A 19982-nucleotide genomic window follows, 5' to 3' on the forward strand; every position below is an offset into this window, starting at 1 on the left:
GTACTTCATTTCATCTCATTGCATCATTTTCATTTGAGCTCATCTTGATGCTCGAAATGTTGTTGGAAGAGGGCTATGTGATGATAGTTTCAGATCTGTTTCAGCAAATGCACTTTTGTCATTTTTGCCATGTTTAATGTGTGCATGCAATGATCCTGAGCTCTACATGTGTTTTGAAGTATGCCATGCCATCTTTACAGGGGTATATGCCATGTATTTTTGTGATCTTTGTGGTGACTAGCACAAGCATGCAAAGTAGCTTACTTAATGTTGCTGATTTCAGGGACTTAGAAATATTCTAAGTCCTTGTCCTGTTATTATTTTTGTGCCATGTATTCATGCTGTTTCCTAGTGATCCGTGCCTCTTTTGAGCATGATCAGTAAGGATGTTTTGTAGATATTGTGGTGCTCTATCCATCCATGTCTTTGTTTGCATTTATGGAGCACCCTAGCTTGAGTCAATTAAGCTCTACTTTTGCTATAAAATGTTCTTGGCAGATTGTTAACATGTTTAGCAATTTTGCCAAGCTTGTTGTTGTTGATCCATGCATGCTATGATGTTGTTCTTGCCATGTCTAGCTTCCTGCCATGTCTACTTGTTGGGTGTATGCTTAGATTATCATGCAATGCTTTGTAGTGAGTGCATCGAGCTCGTAAACATGCCTACTTGATATCTGTTTTGCATGCTCCAGTTTTTCACTAAGTCTGAATCTGTTTTCGTTAATTGCTATGTTCACATGCTTGCAATTGTATTTTCTGATCCCTTTTGGCTCATGGTCACTAAGGGACTTTTGTTGTATGCTTTGAGTAGCTTCATGCCATGCCTTGCTTTGCCATGATATGTTCCTGTAGCATGTAGTTATCGTGCTCTAAACATTGCTTTCGGCTGTTAAATTCCAGACTTGTTGATTATTTCACTAAGTCTGTAACCTGTTATCTTTTGCACTTTTGCCATGCTTGTTTGAACCTGTTAATGAGTGATTTAGCCGTAGCGCAGTGTTTATCTGTTGTCAAGCATCTTGAGTGGATCCCTGCCATGTATGTTGTTGCTATGTTAGAGTGATGTAGCTTATTTATCTTGATGCATTTAGTTGGTCTCGTGTTGTTTATCGCAGACTGGTGCCATATTTGTTTTGCTCGCCATTTCCAAACCGTGCATCCGTTTCTGGTGATATTTATATCGATTTTGACCGAAATCAACTCCTCTTTCCAGTGGCACTCTTGGATTTCCAAGTTGAGGCCAGGTTCAATCTTTCCTTTCCAATCTTGCATATGCATCACATATCGCATCCCGCATATCATACCATGTTTGCATCATGTTGTTTGAGCATTGCACGTGGTTGATTGTGTTCCTTTTGCTTGTTGTTCTTGCTTGGGTAGAGCCGGGAGATGAGTACGTGATCAAGGAGCCCGTTGAGTACGCTTACGAGGATCAAGCTTTCGTCTTCTCGGAGATCTTTGCAGGCAAGATGACCATACCCTCGAAATCACTTCTATCTTTGCTTGCTAGATGCTCGCTATTTTGCTATGCCTATGTTGCGATACCTACCACTTGCTTATCATGTCTCCCATATTGTTAAGCCAAGCCTCTAACCACCTTGTCCTAGCAAACCGTTGTTTGGCTATGTTACCACTTTGCTCAGCCCCTCTTATAGCGTTGTTAGTTGCAGGTGAAGATTGGAGTTTTTTCCTTGTTGGAACATGGATATTTTGTTGGGATATCACAATATATCTTATTTACTTAATGCATCTATATACTTGGTAAAGGGTGGAAGAGTCGGCCTTATGCCTGGTGTTTTGTTCCACTCTTGCCGCCCTAGTTTCCGTCATATCGGTGTTATGTTCCCGGATTTTGCGTTCCTTACACGGTTGGCTTATAATGGGAACCCCTTGACAGTTCGCCTTGAATAAAACTCCTCCAGCAAGGCCCAACATTGGTTTTACCATTCGCCACCTAGCCTTTTCTTTCCCTTGGGTAGGCCTGCCCAAGGGTCATCTTTATTTTAACCCCCCCCCCCGGGCCAGTGCTTCTCTAAGTGTTGGTCCGAACTGAGCTGCCTGCGGGGCCACCTCGGGGAAACTTGAGGGCTGGTTTTACTCGTAGCTAGTCTCATCTGGTATGCCCTGAGAACGAGATATGTGCAGCTCCTATCGGGATTTGTCGGCACATCTGGGTGGCTTTGATGGTCTTGTTTTACCATTGTCAAAATATCTTGTAACCGGGATTCCGAGTCTGATCGGATTGTCTTGGGAGAAGGAATATCCTTGGTTGACCGTGAGAGCTTGTGATGGGCTAAGTTGGGACACCCCTGCAGGGATTTGAACTTTCGAAAGCCGTGCCCGCGGTTATGGGTAGATGGGAATTTGTTAATGTACGGTTGTAGAGAACCTGAAACTTAACTTAATTAAAATGCATCAAACGCGTGTGTAACCGTGATGGTCTCTTCTCGGCGGAGTCCGGGAAGTGAACACGGTGTTGGAGTTATGCTTGACGTAGGTTGCTCTAGGATCACTTGATCATAGATTCTCGACCGTGCTTTTGCCTTCTCTTCTCGCTCTCATTTGCGTATGTTAGCCACCATATATGCTAGTCGCTTGCCGCAGCTCCATCTCATACCTTTACCCTTCCTATAAGCTTAAATAGTCTTGATCGCGAGGGTGTGAGATTGCTGAGTCCCCGTGACTCACAGATACGTCCAAAACCAGTTTGCAGGTGCCGATGATATCGTGCAGGTGACGCAACCGAGCTCAAGTAGGAGCCTGATGAAGACCTTGTTCGTAGTGTTGTTTCGTTTCCGTCGATCAGTAGTGGAGCCCAGTTGGGACGATCGGGGACTTTTTCGCATTTGGGGTTTATCTTTATTTTGGTTCCGTAGTCGGACCTTGATTGTATCTGGATGATGTAATGCTTTATTCATGTATTGTGTGAAGTGGCGATTGTAAGCCAAATATGTATCTCTTTCCCTTTTGTATTACGTAGGTTGTGTGAAGATTACCTCACTTGCGACATTGCATTCAATGCGGTTATGCCTCTAAGTCGTGCTTCGACACGTGGGAGATATAGCCGCATCGAGGGCGTTACACCTAATCACCGAGAACCTGAAGCACTTAGCACAAGATTTGACCAACACAGGGTTGTCATCATCATCCAAAACACAAAGTAGGGAAATGCCCTTACAAAAGGTATATTTGATATACATGTTATTGTTGTGTACTTTACTTGTGTTCATAGTAACCCCAGGGTATTTGATATCCTTTCAGTTGCTAAGATTAGTAACTCAAAACAGGAGTTGCAAAATGAACAAAGACTAGTTAAGGACGAGGTGACGATGTGTGTTGGAAGTGATTCCAAGGTTGATAAGATTACCATCGCACACTCCCTCTACATTCGGGATTAGTGTTGAACCTAAATAAATGTTATTTGGTGTTTGTGTTGAGCATGAATATGATTGGATCATGTTTATTGCAAATACGGTTATTCATTTAAGTCAGAGAATAATTGTTGTTCTGTTTACATGAATAAAACCTTCTATGGTCATACACCCAGTGTAAATGGTTTATTGAATCTCGATCATAGTGATACACATATTCATAATATTGATGCCAAAAGATGGAAAGTTGGTAATGATAGTGCAACATATTTGTGGCACTGCCGTTTAGATCATATTGGTGTAAAGCGCATGAAGAAACTCCATGCAGATGGACTTTTCGAATCACTTGATTATGAATCATTTGATGCTTGCAAACCATGCCTCAGGGGCAAGATGACTAAAACTCCATTCTCCGGAACAATAGAGTGAGCCACTAACTTATTTGAAATAATACATACCGATGTATGTGGTCCGATGAGTGTTGAGGTTCGTGGTGGGTATCATTATTTTCTGACCTTCACAGATGATTTCAGCAGATATGGTTATATCTACTTAATGAAATACAAGTCTGAAATATTCGAAAAAGATCAAAGAATTTTAGATTGAAGTAGAGAATCATCGTAACAAGAAAATAAAGTTTCTCCGATCTGATCACGGAGGCAAATATTTGAGTTACGAGTTTGGCCTTCATTTAAAACAATGTGGAATAGTTTCACAACTCACGCCACCTGGAACACCACAGCGTAATGGTGTGTCCGAACGTCGTAACCATACTTTATTAGATAGTGGTGCGATCTATGATGTCTCTTACCGATTTACCACTATCGTTTTGGGGTTACGCATTAGAGACAGCTGCATTCACGTTAAATAGGGCACCGTCTAAATCCGTCGGGACGACACCGTATGAACTATGGTTTGGCAAGAAACCAAAGATGTCGTTTCTTTAAGTTTGGGGTTGCAATGCTTATGTGAAAAGGTTTCAAATTGATAAGCTCGAAACCAAATCGGAGAAGTGCGTCTTCATAGGATACCCAAAAGAAACTGTTGGATACACCTTCTATCACAGATCTGAAGGCAAGATTTTTGTTGCTAAGAATGGATCCTTTCTAGAGGAGTTTCTCTCGAAAGAAGCGAGTGGGATGAAAGTAGAACTTGATGAGGTAATTGTACCTTCTCTCGAATTGGAAAGTAACTCATCACAGAAATCAGTTCCAGTGATGCCTACACCAACTAAAGAGGAAGCTAATGATAATGATCATGAAACTTCAGATCAAGTTACTACCGAACCTCGTAGGTCAAGCAGAGCATGTTCTGCACCAGAGTGGTATGGTAATCCTGTTCTGGAAGTCATGTTACTAGACCATGACGAACCTATGAACTAGGAAGAAGCGATGATGATCCCAGATTCCGACAAATGGCTTGAGGCCATGAAATCTGAGATATGATCCATGCATGAGAACAAAGTGTGGACTTTGGTGGACTTGCCCGATGATCGGCAAGCCATTGAGAATAAATGGATCTTTAAGAGGAAGATGGACGTTGATGATAGTGTTACTATCTACAAAGCTCGACTTGTCGCAAAAAATGTTTTTGACAAGTTCAAGGTGTTGACTACGATGAGATTTTCTCACTCGTAGTGATGCTTAAGTCTGGCTGAATCATGTTAGCGATTGCAGCATTTTATGAAATCTGGCAAATGGATGTCAAAACTGCATTCCTTAATGGATATCTTAAAGAAGAGTTGTATATGATGCAACCAGAAGGTTTTGTCGATCCTAAAGGTGCTAACAAAGTGTGCAAGCTCCAGCGATCCATTTATGGACTAGTGCAAGCATCTCGGAGTTGGAATATATGCTTTGATGAGGTGATCAAAGCATATGGTTTTTATATAGACTTGTAGAGAAGCATGTATTTACAAGAAAGTGAGTGGGAGATCTATAGCATTTATGATATTATATGTGGATGACATATTTTTGATCGGGAATGATATAGAATCTCTGGATAGCATAAAAGGATACTTGAATAAGATTTTTTTCAATAAGACCTCAGTGAAGCTGCTTATATATTGAGCATCAAGATCTATAGAGAAAGATCAAGACGCTTGATAGGACTTTCACAAAGCACATACCTTGACAAGATTTTCAAGGAGTTCAAAATGGATCAGTCAAAGAAAGGGTTCTTACCTGTGTTACAAGGTGTGAAGTTGAGTAAGACTCAAAACCTGACCACAGCATAATATAGAGAGAGAATGAAAGTCATTCCCTATGCCTCAGCCATAGGTTCTACAAATTATGTTATGTTGTGCACCAGACATATTGTGTACCTTACCATGAGTTTGGCAAGGGGGTACGATAGTTATCCAGGAGTGGATCACTGGACAACGGTCAAAGTTATCCTTAGTTACCTAAGAGGACTAAGGAAATATTTCTCGGTTATGGAGGTGATAAAGATAAAGAGTCCGTCGTAAAGAGTTATGTTGATGCAAGCTTTGATACTAATCCAGATGACTCCGAGTCTCGATCTGGATACATATTAAAAGTGGGAGCAATTAGCTAGAGTAGCTCCATGCATAGCATTGTAGAGATAGAAAATTTGCAAAATACATACGGATTTGAATGTGGCAGGCCCGTTGACTAAACTTCTCTCACAAGCAAAACATGATCACACCTTAGTACTCTTTGGGTATTAATCACATAGCGATGTGAACTAGATTATTGACTCTAGTAAACCCTTTGGGTGTTGGTCACATGGCGACGTGAACTATGGGTATTAATCACATAAAGATGTAAACTATTGGTGTTAAATCACATAGCAATGTGAACTAGACTATTGACTCTAGTGCAAGTGGGAGACTGAAGAAAATATGCCCTAGAGGCAATAATAAAGTTGTTATTTCATATTTCCTTATATCATGATAAATGTTTATTATTCATGCTAGAATTGTATTAACCGTAAACTTGATACATGTGTGGATACATAGACAAAACACCATGTCACTAGTAAGCCTCTACTAGACTAGCTCGTTAATCAAGGATGGTTAAATTTCCTAACCATAGACATGCGTTGTCATTTGATGAACGGGATCACATCATTAGGAGAATGATGTGATGGACAAGACCCATCCGTTAGCTTAGCATAGTGATTGTTTAGTTTTATTTCTATTGCTTTCTTCATGACTTATACATATTCCTCTCACTATGAGATTATGCAACTCCCGAATACCGGAGGAACACCTAGTGTGCTATCAGACGTCACAACGTAACTGGGTGATTATAAAGATGCTCTACAGGTGTCTCCGAAGGTGTTTGTTGAGTTGTCATAGACCGAGATTAGGATTTGTCACTCCGAGTATCGGAGAGGTATCTCTAGGCCCTCTCGGTAATGCACGTCACTATAAGCCTTGCAAGCAATGTAACTAATGAGTTAGATGCAGGATGATGCATTACGGAACGAGTAAAGAGACTTGCCGGTAACGAGATTGAACTAGGTATGATGATACTGACGATCGAATCTCGGGCAAGTAACTGATAACCCACAAGTATAGGGGATCAATTGTAGCCTCTTTCGATAAGTAAGAGTGTCGAACCCAATGAGCAGCTAAAGGTAGAACAAATATTCCCTCAAGTTCTATCGACCACCGATACAACTCTACACACGCTTAACGTTTGCTTTACCTAGAATAAGTATGAAACTAGAAGTACTTTGTAGGTGTAACGGGATAGGTTTGCAAAAATATAAGGAGCACGTAAATAAAAACTAGGGGCTGTTTTAGGTAAAGAAGCAATAAAGTTAGTATAGCGAGTGTGGAAAAGTGGTGGTAGGAGTTGCAAAATTGTCCCTAAGCAATTGACTACTTTACTAGACCGATAGCAAGTTTTATGTGGGAGAGGCAACTGCTAGCATGTCATCCCTGACTTAGAATTCTATGAACTTATGATTGGAACTATTAGCAAGCATCCGCAACTACTAACGTTCATTAAGGTAAAACCCAACCATAGCATTAAGATATATTGGTCCCCCTTCAATCCCGTATGCATCAATTTCTATGCTAGGTTGAAGTTTCTGTCACTCTTACCCTCCAATACATAGTCCTATCAACATACAACTAACCCTATGGTGTGATCCACGTGCGCGCTCATATGATGGGCACAAAAGGACAGCAACATAGCCACAAGTAAATTAAATCAATCATAGTAATTCACCAATCACCGATAGGACAACGAAAATCTACCCAGACATCATAGGATGGCAACACATCATTGGATAATAATATGAATCATAAAGCACCATGTTCAAGTAGAGGGTACAGCGGGTTGCGGGGGAGTGGGCCGCTGTAGATAGAGGGGGGAAGGTGACGGAGATGTTGGTGGAGATGGCGTAGGTGTTGGTGAGATCGCGGAGATGATGATGGCCCCGACGGCGTTCCGGCGCCACTGGAAGAGAGGGGGAGAGGGGCCCCCTTCTTCTTCTTCTTCTTCTTCTTCTTCTTCTTCCTTGACCTCCTCCCTAGATGGGAGGAGGGTTTCCCCTCTGGTCCTTGGTCTCCATGGCATGGGAGGGGCAAGAGCCCCTTCGAGATTGGGTCTGTCTCTCTGTCTCTCTCTGTTTCTGTGCTCCCGGATTCTGCCCTTTCACCGTTTCTTATATATCCGGAGATCCGTAACTCCGATTGGATTGAAACCTTCGCCCAGATTTTTCTCCGAAAATTAGCTTTCTTGCATCCAAAGAAGAGCAGCAACTGCCTTACGGGGGGCCACAAGGGTCAGGGGTGCGCCCCCTGCCTTGTGGCCCCCTCGGGCACCTTCTCGCGTTGATTCTTCTTCCCATATTTCACAAATATTCCAAAAATATTCTCTGACCGTTTTTATCCCGTTTGGACTCCGTTTGATATGGATTTTCTGCGAAACAAAAAACATGCAACAAACAGGAACTTGCACTGGGCACTGGATCAATATGTTAGTCCCAAAAATAGTATAAAAAGTCGCCAAAAGTATATGAAAGTTGTATAATATTGGCATGGAACAATCAAAAATTATAGATACGACAGAGACGTATCAGCATCCCAAGCTTAATTCCTGCTCGTCCTCGAGTAGGTAAATGATAAAAAAGATAATTTTTGATGTGGAATGCTACCTAGCATAATCTTAATCATGTATCTAATCATGGCATGAATATTAAGACACGAGTGATTCAAAGCAATAGTCTATCATTTGACATTAAGACAATAATACTTCAAGCATACTAATCAAGCAATTATGTCTTATCAAAATAGCATAGCCAAAGAAAGCTCATCCCTACAAAATCATTTAGTCTGGCTATGCTCCATCTTCACCACACAAAGCATTCAAATCATGCATAACCCAGATGACAAGCCGAGCAATTGGTTCATACTTTTTAACGCGCTTCAGCCTTTTCAACCCTCACGCAATACATGAGCGCAAGCCATGGACATAGCACTATGTGTGGAATAGAATATGATGATGGAGGTTTGTGTGAGAAGACAAAAAAATGAGAAAATCTCACATCGACGCGGCTAATCAACGGGCTATGGAGATGCCCATCAATTGATGTCAATGTGAGGAGTAGGGATTGCCATGCAACGGATGCACTAGAGCTATAAGTGTATGAAAGCTCAAACTGAAACTAAGTGGGTGTGCATCCAACTTGCCTGCTCATGAAGACCTAGGGCATCTGAGGAAGCCCATCATTGGAATATACAAGCCAAGTTCTATAATGAAAACTCCCACTAGTATATGAAAGTGATAGCTCAAGAGACTCTCTGTATGAAGAACATGGTGCTACTCTGAAGCACAAGTGTGGTAAAAGGATAGTAACATTGCCCCTTCTCTATTTTTCTCTCTTTTTTTGTTTTGTTTTGTTTTGTTTTTTTGGTGGGCTTCTTTGGCCTCTTTTTTTATTTGGGCTTCTTTGGCCTCTTTTATTTATTTTTAAAGTCCGCAGTCTCATCCCGACTTGTGGGGGAATCATAGTCTCCATCATCCTTTCCTCACTGGGGCAATGCTCTAATAATGATGATCATCACACTTTTATTTACTTACAACTCAATATTACAACTCGATACTAGAACAAAGATATGACTCTATATGAATGCCTTCGGCGGTGTAGCCGGGATGTGCAATGATCTAGCATAGCAATGACATCAAAAAACAGACAAGCCATGAAAACATCATGCTAGCTATCTTACGATCATGCAAAGCAATATGACAATAAATGCTCAAGTCATGTATATGATGATGATGGAAGTTGCATGGCAATATATCTCGAAATGGCTATGGAAATGCCATGATAGGTAGGTATGGTGGCTGTTTTGAGGAAGATATAAGGAGGTTTATGTGTGATAGAGCGTATCGTATCACGGGGTTTGGATGCACCGGCGAAGTTTGCACCAACTCCCTACGTGAGAAAAGGGCAATGCACGGTACCGAAGAGGCTAGCAATGATGAAAGGGTGAGAGTGCGTATAATCCATGGACTCACATTAGTCATAAAGAACTCATATACTTATTGCAAAAGTTTATTAGCCCTCGAAGCAAAGTACTACTATGCATGCCCCTAGGGGGATATATTGGTAGGAAAAGACCATCGCTCGTCCCCGACCGCCACTCATAAGGAAGATAGTCAATAAATACCTCATGCTCCAACTTCGTTACATAACGGTTCACCATACGTGCATGCTACGGGACTTGCAAACCTCAACACAAGTATTTCTCAATTTCACAATTACTCAACTAGCACGACTCTAATATCACCACCTTTCTATCGCAAAACTATTGCAAGGAATCAAACATATCATATTCAGTGATCTACAAGTTTTATGTAGGACTTTATGACTAACCATGTGAATGACCAATTCCTGTCAACTCTCTAAATAGATATAAGTGAAGCAAGAGAGTTTAATTCTTTCTAAAAAAGATATGCCCACGCTCTAACAAATATAAGTGAAGCAAAAGAGCATTCTACAACTGGCGGTTTTTCTATGTGAAGAGAAACCGGCAATCCAAACTTCAAAAGATATAACTGAAGCACATGAAGCATTCTATAAAGCCATTCAAAAGATATAAGTGAAGTGCAATGAGAATTCTATAAATCAACCAAGGACTATCTCATAACATCATGGTGCATCAAAGAAAAGTGAAAACTAAATGCAAAAGACGCTCCAAGATTTACACATATCACGTGACGAATAAAAATATAGCTCCAAGTAAAATTACCGATGATTGTTAGAAGAAAGAGGGGATGCCTTCCAGGGCATCCCCAAGCTTGGTTGCTTGGGAGTCCTTGAATATTTCCTTGGGGTGCCTCGGGCATCCCAAAGCTTAGGCTCTTGCCACTCCTTATTCCTTCATCCATCGTGATCTCTCCCAAAACTTGAAAACTTCAATCACACAAAACTTAACAGAAAGTTCGGTAAGATCCGTTAGTATAATAAAGCAAATCACTACTCTAAGTACTGTTGCAAACCAATTCATATTTTGTTTTTGCATTGTAGCTACTGTAATATAACTTTTTCATGGCTTAATCCATTGATAGAAATTGATAGTTTCATCAAAACAAGCAAACTATGCATCAAAAACAGAATCTGTCCTAAACATGATATTCTGTAGTAATCTGAACATTCACCATACTTCTGGTACTCCAAAAATTCTGAAAAAATAGGAAAAATAAAAAAAAATATAGAAAGACAATGCAAAAAGTTTCAGAACCGTTTGACATTCCAGTAAAAATGTAAAATCGCGCACTACAGCCAACGTTTCTGTCCTGCACCGCACAAACCAACAAGCATTGTAAACATCCTAAAGGCAAACCTTGGCAAATTATTTTTATTTTTAAACCTTATAAAAGCACACAACAGAAATAAATGACTCTCTAAACCTTCTGGGTTGTCTCCCTGGCAGTGCTTTCCTTAAAGCCATTAAGCTAGGCATATAGTGCTCAAGTAATGGATCCACCCGGATCCCAAGGTATATCAAAGCCAATTTTAATTAACAATGATTTGTAATTTATTAGTGAGCACAAAGTAACATATATCATGTAATGACAAAGTCTAACTCTCTTCCTATGCATCGGCATGTCATAAAAGAACAATTCATGCACACAAAGTAAAGGCCAATGCATAGTATAAACAATTTCTTGCAATTTTTTCATGTTGGAAACATAAAGAGGCGGAGATGTAGTTCCTATCTCATAATAATTGCAAGTAGGAGCAGCAAGCACATGCATATTATATCCATCAAAATCATCATGTGTAATAGTAAAACGCAACCCATCAATATAATCCTTAACAAGAGCAAACTTCTCCGATATAGTGTAGTTGGGAGAATTCAAAAGGATAATAGGACTATCATGCGTGGGTGCAATAGCAACAATTTCATGTTTAACATAAGGAACTATAGCAAGTTCATCTCCATAAGCATAATTCATATTGGCAACTTGGCCACAATCATAGCAAGCATCATCAAAAAGGGATATTTCAAGAGAATCAACGAGATCATAACAGTCATCATAGCAATCATCCTTCAGTGAGCACGAAGGAAAATTAAACAATGTATGAGTTGAAGAGTTACTCTCATTAGAAGGTGGGCACGGGTGATCAATCCGCTCTTCCTCCTTTTGTTCTTCGCTCCCCTCATCATCTTTTTCATCCAATGAGCTCACAGTTTAATCAATTTCTTCTTCCATAGACTCCTGCAAAATATTAATCTTTTCTTGGACAGCGGAGACTCTCTCAATAAAATCATCAATATCGGAATTGAATTCATAATTCTCATAGCAATGTTTAAGTATAGCAAAATTTTCAGGTCTGTAAACAGCATCATCTAGATTTTCACACTCTTTAAACAAAGATTCAATTTCATAAGCACCTATAAAAGCAACAAATTCTTATACTTGTTCCACATCATAGTAATCATATATACCATTAGCATAAGATGCCAAGGTTTTATCATCATTAAATTTGCATGAAAAGGGAAGGTGTGGAGCCTTCATCCTAGAGCAACAAGTATAGTCATATCTCGAGCATAGTTCCCGAGCATACCAATGCAACATATGAATTTGATCCCATAATAGTTTCCCTTTTTGAGTCAAGCGATAATCCCTAAAGTATTCACGTTGACCCAACATGTCTCCCATTACATAATTGAATGGGGTTTTCTCAGGATTATCAAAGTAGTACATAATATTTTTCACATAACCAACATCGAGGGTTTTAGGAGGTTCCCCATCTCCATGAGTAGCAGGTACACCTAGTTTTTTTTGGTATTTCGTGTTCCATATCCATAATTAAAGATAGAGAACAACTTAGAACAGCAAATAAAAATTACTTAGTGATAAAGCAAACAAGCACACACGAGAATATTCACCCCACGCTATTGCTCCCCGGCAACGGCGACAGAAAAAGGTCTTGATAACCCACAAGTATAGGGGATCAATTGTAGCCTCTTTCGATAAGTAAGAGTGTCGAACCCAACGAGGAGCTAAAGGTAGAACAAATATTCCCTCAAGTTCTATCGACCACTGATACAACTCTACGCACGCTTAACGTTTGCTTTACCTAGAACAAGTATGAAACTAGAAGTACTTTGTAGGTGTAACGGGATAGGTTTGCAAGAATATATAAGGAGCACGTAAATAAAAACTAGGGGCTATTTTAGGTAAAGAAGCAATAAAGTTAGTATAGCGAGTGTGGAAAAGTGGTGGTAGGAGTTACGAAATTGTCCCTAAGCAATTGACTACTTTACTAGACCGATAGCAAGTTTTATATGGGAGAGGCCACTGCTAGCATGTCATCCCTGACTTGGAATTCTACGCACTTATGATTGGAACTATTAGCAAGCATCCGCAACTACTAACGTTCATTAAGGTAAAACCCAACCATAGCATTAAGATATATTGGTCCCCCTTCAATCCCGTATGCATCAATTTCTATGCTAGGTTGAAGTTTCTATCACTCTTGCCCTCCAATACATAGTCCTATCAACATACAACTAACCCTATATATGGTGTGATCCACGCGCGCGCTCATATGTTGGGCACCAAAGGACAGCAACACAACCATAAGCAAATTAAATCAATCATAGTAATTCACCAATCACTGATAGGACAACGAAAATCTACTCAGACATCATAGGATCTGTCTCTCCCTAGATGGGAGAGGGGGCCCCTTCTTCTTCTTCCTTGACCTCCTCCCTAGATGGGAGGAGGGTTTCCCCTCTGGTCCTTGGTCTCCATGGCATGGGAGGAGCAAGAGCCCCTTCGAGATTGGATCTATCTCTCTGTCTCTCTATCTCTCTCTGTTTCTGCGCTCCCGGATTCTGCCCTTTCACCGTTTTTTATATATCCGGAGATCCGTAACTCCGGTTTGATTGAAACCTTCGCCCAGATTTTTCTTCAAAAATTAGCTTTCTTGCGGCCAAAGAAGAGTAGCAACCGCCTTACGGGGGGGCACGAGGGTCAGGGGCGCGCCCAGGGGGCAGGCGTGCCCCCCTGCCTCGTGGCCCCCTTGGGCACCTTCTCGTGTTGATTCTTCTTCCCATATTTCACAAATATTCCAAAAATATTCTCCGTCCGCTTTTATCCCGTTTGGACTCTGTTTGATATGGATTTTCTGCGAAACAAAAAACATGCAACAAACAGGAACTGGCACTGGGCACTGGATCAATATGTTAGTCCCAAAAATAGTATAAAAAGTCACCAAAAGTATATGAAAGTTGTATAATATTGGCATGGAACAATAAAAAATTATGGATACGACGGAGACGTATCAGTAACATACCGATGACAAAGGGAATAACGTATGCTGTTATGCGGTTTGACCGATAAAGATCTTTATAGAATATGTAGGAACCAATATGAGCATCCAGGTTCCACTATTGGTTATTGACCAGAGATGTGTCTCGGTCATGTCTACATAGTTCTCGAACCCGTAGGGTCCGCACGCTTAACGTTCAATGACGATTTGTATTATGAGTTATGTGTTTTGGTGACCGAAGTTTGTTCGGAGTCCCGGATGAGATCACGGACATGACGAGAAGTCTCGAAATGGTCGAGAGGTAAAGATTGATATATTGGAAGGTTATAAGCGGACACCGGAATGGTTTCGATAAGGTTCGGGGATTTTTTGGAGTACCGGGAGCTTACCGGACCCCCCCCTCGGGAAAGTTAATGGGCCTAATGGGCCATAGTGGAGAAGAGAAGGCAGCACACAGGAGGTGGCGCCCCCCTCTCTTTCCTTCTCCTTCTCCCTCCTTTCCCCTTTCCCCTTTCTGTTGGAAGGAAGGGGGGCCGAATCCTACTTGGGCTTGGAGTCCAAGTAGGACACCTCCTTGGCGTGCCCCCCTTGGGCCGACCACCTCCTCCTCCCCTCCCCCCTTTATATACGTGGGTGGGGGCACCCAAAAGACACACCAAGATTTCTCTTAGCCGTGTGTGGTGCCCCCCCTCCATAGCTTACTCTTTCGGGCATATTGTCGTAGTGCTTAGGCGAAGCCCTGCGCAGATCACATCACCATCATCGTCATCACGCCGTCGTGCTGTCGGAACTCTCCCTCGACCCTCTACTGGATCAAGAGCTCGAGGGACGTCATCGAGCTGAACGTGTGCTGAACACGGAGGTGTCGTACGTTCTGTACTTGGATCGGTTAGATCGTGAAGACGTTCGACTACATCAACCACGTTAACCTAACGCTTTCTCTTTCGGTCTACGAGAATGCGTGGACACACTCTCCCCCTCTCCTTGCTATGCATCTCCTAGATAGATCTTGCGTGATCGTAGGAATTTTTTTAAAATTGCATGCTACGTTCCCCAACATGGACATGGTGTGGGAGGAGCAGGCGGAGGAGCAGCTCGCCGCCGGCAGGGCGATCGCGCCGGATGCGGACCTGGCAGAGCAGGAGGCGTTGCTTGACTCCTATCGCTCCTCCGGCGAGATCCGCCTCGCCCGCTGGCGATACCGCTAGCGGGTGGCGGAGGTGGCGGCCGCCTACAAGGAGTGCAATGAGGCGTGCGAGGCAGTGTTCGGCAAGACCAACGAAGAAAAGGACATTTGCGGATCGCCGTTGGAGATGCCCTTATACCTTTACATAAGGAAAAACTCAATTTCCCTAAAAAACAAACATGCCAATAGGTATACTACTATAACTTATTGGGTGAGTTAATGTTAAATTTGATCTAAGATTTATATATTAGTGACATACTCTCTGTGTAAAAAAATATAAAATCATTTTATTCAGAGGAGTACTTATGAGCATTGTTTAAAAAAATCTTTCAATTCAACGATTAATCTTTTGATTTATCGCTACTCGGGGGTGAACGATAAGATTATGCCCTATCTTCAGGGAATCTACCGATAAATCGGACCTATTCATAGCACTATGTTTGCAAAAAAGAAAAGTATGTATATATGTGTTTTGTGGACCTTCTTATGCAATATGTATTGTTGTCTTATTTTGTTTGTCATTATATGAGGATTAAAAGGATAGAAATCAAGGTAACACTTCTACCAAATATTGTTTTAGCGTTGAATATAGCGTATTTTAGTGTTAGAAACCTGAGATTTGGACCAATAAAATCAATTAATCAGACGATTTCTGATTAATCTCTAATTCCCACCAACCAAGATGATAATTATCCTCAACATTGCCTATGGGTATGGTATGACCAAAATTGTGTCCCACTAGTTGTGGTTTTTGATTAATATAATAATTATTTTTTGACAGAAATAAAATACTATAATAAAGTTGGCTTTACTCTAAAAACAAAGAACTTCTGAGTATGGTTGGTGCTAGTGTTATATGAAGCTTCTAGAAGGCCCCGAGCCCCCAAAACACATCATCAACTACCTCCTTCCTGAGTTCTCTCTCACATAAACGACGCGTCGACTCTCCCTCCCTCTCCTCCTCCCCCCTCTAGCAATCGGCGAGCGATGGCGTGGGCGACACGGTTCCTGTCTGCGGTGTGCTTCTTCGCGGCGGGCGTCCTCTTCGCCCCAGATGTCCTCGTCGGCGACCGCTCCGGCTCCGGCGCCACCGCCGTCACGGCCGCCAAGGTGTCCCACCTCCTCTGCTTCGCCACCTGCTGGGGCGCTGCGCTCTGGGCTACCTTCATCGGCGGAATCATCATGTTCAAGTAATCATCTGCTTCCCCCCATGCTCAAATTCCCCCAATTTTTTGAAAAACGAACGAAATCTCTTGAGCTGATCGATTCGCTTTTACTGAATCCTCCAAGGAATCTGCCGAGGCACCAGTTCGGGAACCTGCAGGGGAAGATGTTCCCGGCCTACTTCACGCTCATCTCCGCCTGCGCCGCCGTCTCCGTCGCCGCCTTCGCCTACCTCCACCCGTGGAAGGCCGCCTCCGCCGCCCCCCAGGAGATCTCTTGGTAAATTCCCTGCAAGATAAAACAAATATTAGATCCACCCTCTGTAAACTGGACTAGATAACTGAAGTTATTGATTGTTGTCATTGCTCCGAATAAGCAATTGACCCTGGGATTTGTACCAAGGACTACTTAGCAGCAATCAGCAATTCGTATGGTGAACATATAATGTTCTGTTCGCATGTTATACTCATCATCTAATTTGCAGTTGCATGCCATATATACTTAGCAGCATAGTAGCATTATCTGTTGAATGTAACATCATGTAAACAGAGGGCAAAGCTGATAAAAGTATATTTACTTTGCTAGTACTTCTATGTTGGTTGATAGTTTAGTGACATGCTATTTGTGTACCGGAGGTGTTCGAAGGTTGCAGTTTGTGGCAAACCTTTATTTTGGGTGGGCTATCTTGATTCTGCCGTTGTCATTTTATTGCTTTTGGTCGTTGGCAGTACTTCAACCAAATATTTGCTGTAACTTAATGTTAAATGCTTGTCTAGGCTATCTTTTCATGCAATCATGCATCTTGTAATATTCTGCTCACTGCTATACTCTGTGCCCAGTTTTCTTCATGTGATTATGCTTTCTATGATATGATACTTATTTCTAAAACCAATATTTGGTGTAAATATGCCTTGTATAATGTACAGTACAATTGTAAAACTGTTCTCTGAATTTATTAGTCTCACATTGTGGTTGGGCAGCCTTGTTTAGTTAATGGTCTATTAATGGTACAGTTTCAGTACTCAATATAGATCTGTCGGTGCACCAACTGCCCATATTATTGCTAGCATTCTTTTTATGGAATTAGATGGATCCATGCACATCAGGGCAGGAAAAACCTGCATCTACAATGGAAGAAAAACAGTTTTAGCTAGATTGCTAGGCAAGATGCAGTAGTCTTCATCCATACATTAAAAGAATGTAAGTGGCAATGGAAATTAAGAAAACCTGAAGTTTATAAGCAAAATAATTGGCCACATCTTGACACCATTTGTTGGGCCATTCATATTCCAAGATTTGCACTCATGCTTAATTGTTAGCTTAATATCAGTATGTGACAACGTCTAGAATGATGTACTTATATGAAGAAACGTTGATATGAATTGTGAGAAAAGGAACACATTTTTTATTGTGTGAAGTGAACCTAGGTGAATGGGAATTGTACTTTGATAAACTAGAAGGCACACTTTTCCTATTTCCTTGCATTTTCTGGTATACACAGCTGCTTGAACTAGTTGTATGCTTGCTCATTGCAGATGATGAAGAAGAGGCACAAGATCGAGAGAGAGCTTAGCATCGGTGACGAGGTCGGGTGGTCAAAGAACGTCAAGACGGCAAAAAGCAACCCTACCCTCGCTGCGATGAACAAGAAGTTTGGGATGATCCACGGTCTCTCATCGCTGGCCAACATCTTGTCGTTCGGCAGCCTTGCCATGCACTCCTGGTACCTTGCCAGCAAGCTTGAGCTGTGAAGTGTACAGGCACCCAGCTTGACCACGGACACACGGTTGAATCTAGTATCATCACAATATGCCTATGCTTCGTTCTAAAAGCGGCTACATGTTATGAGCTTGCAAACAGATTTAATTGTAGACTTGACTTTGGATGATTGTACTTGAAACAACTTGCTGGAGGAAACGTTACCGGTTACCCCGTTACTGCTGCCAAATGCTAATAGTATGTCTCGTGAGAACTTTCCTCAAATCCCCGATAGCTGATTTTTTTTTTTTTGAGCGTCGATAGCTGAATTGCTTTGTGTGAAGTTCGTACAAGGAGTTTTAGGGTTGGGGGAGTGGCATTCCCATCCGCCCAGTCTGGCTCCTACGGCAGCGCCCTGCAGTTACAGAATATATCCTACACAGGCTCCACAAATGCTATGTATCGCTTGTTGTGAGCATTAAGCTTCTGATCGCTCACTAGCGTACGAGATGGGGCGGCTCATTAGGAAGGTTTCTGAACCTTTTTTTAATGCTGTTCTATCTGTTTTATTTTTGTATTTTGTTTTGGTTTGCTTTCCCGTTTTTTCAGTTCCTTTTTTTTCAAAAACTCACAAATTAAAAAAAGAAAAAATCTTCAAAATTTACTTAGAAATTGTTCCTGTTCTTAAAAAATGCTTGAAATTTTAAAAAGGAAATCAATTTTAAAAACAAGTTGGGATTACAAAAATTATTCACAATTTCAAGAAATGTTCAAAAAATTCAAAAAATGTTCACAAACATTTTGTGTGTTACTTTTACTGATGTTTTGAATTCAAGAATATTTTTCATTTAATGATTTTTTTGAATTCGTGAATCGTTTTTTAATTCACGATTATTTTCTGAGTTTATGAACATTTTTTTAATTTCCAACAATTTTTTCAACCGTGAACTTTTTTTGTATCCATGAACATTTTTTGAATTAAAAAAATTCATGATTTTTTTTCAAATTTGAGAATATATATATATATATATATATATATATATATATATGGCGTCATATCTAGTGCATCCAGGATAGGTGGTGCATCCGTGTATCCGTCGACTCCTCAGCCGGCCGATTCACATCTCACGTATGGGATCAACTAAAAGTCTCACCTAGCTAGCTCGTTAGGAGACGCTCTCTCTCGCTCGTCGATGCACGCGAGCAGGCCAGGACCATGTAGCAGCTGCTGACCCGAACCACGCGAGAAAAGCGATGTTTCTCGCATGCCATGAGCGATATACCGCAACGCCCCACACAGGCGTTGGCAGTAGCCAATAGGGCACAAGCCCCGTGCCGCACTTCTGTGGAGGAAATCGTGGAAAGAAGCCGATTGGGCAGCGTGCCCAAAAATAAGTGACGGGGTTGCAACCAACGGTTCGATACAGATGGGCTAGGTGGTGAGGACATGGTGGGCTTGGATATGTGTTGCACAGGGCGGGTAGGTGGCAGCGGATAGATGGGCATGCCTGCGAGCGATAGTAGCGGCCCAATAGTAGGAAGCATGCTGATAGGTACACTGGCTTGGGTGGGTGCTTACTTTCGATAAAGAAGAGGAATGGGATTGTGCGAGAGCAGAACTCTCTCACTATGGATTTGGGGAGCGACAATTTTGACACTCAACCTCACCAAGGGAAATATCAATGCAAGGAAAGTGGGTGTCGTTGGCCTTGGCCACTCACATCCTGATCACTCCTAAGGTGGCTCGATAGTTGCTGGGTGGCCTTGAATGAGAAGATCAAGCTGTCTGCGTCAAA

At 41.6% G+C, this 19982-nt stretch overlaps 1 pseudogene; it reads left to right on the forward strand.

The window, feature by feature from the left end:
* Nucleotides 1-16210: 16210 nt before the first annotated feature.
* Nucleotides 16211-18471, forward strand: LOC125508146 (annotated as a pseudogene).
* The last annotated feature ends 1511 nt before the right edge of the window (nt 18472-19982 follow it).

This window comes from Triticum urartu, chromosome 5 (assembly GCF_003073215.2).
Source record: "Triticum urartu cultivar G1812 chromosome 5, Tu2.1, whole genome shotgun sequence".
NCBI classification, from domain to species: Eukaryota; Viridiplantae; Streptophyta; class Magnoliopsida; order Poales; family Poaceae; genus Triticum; species Triticum urartu.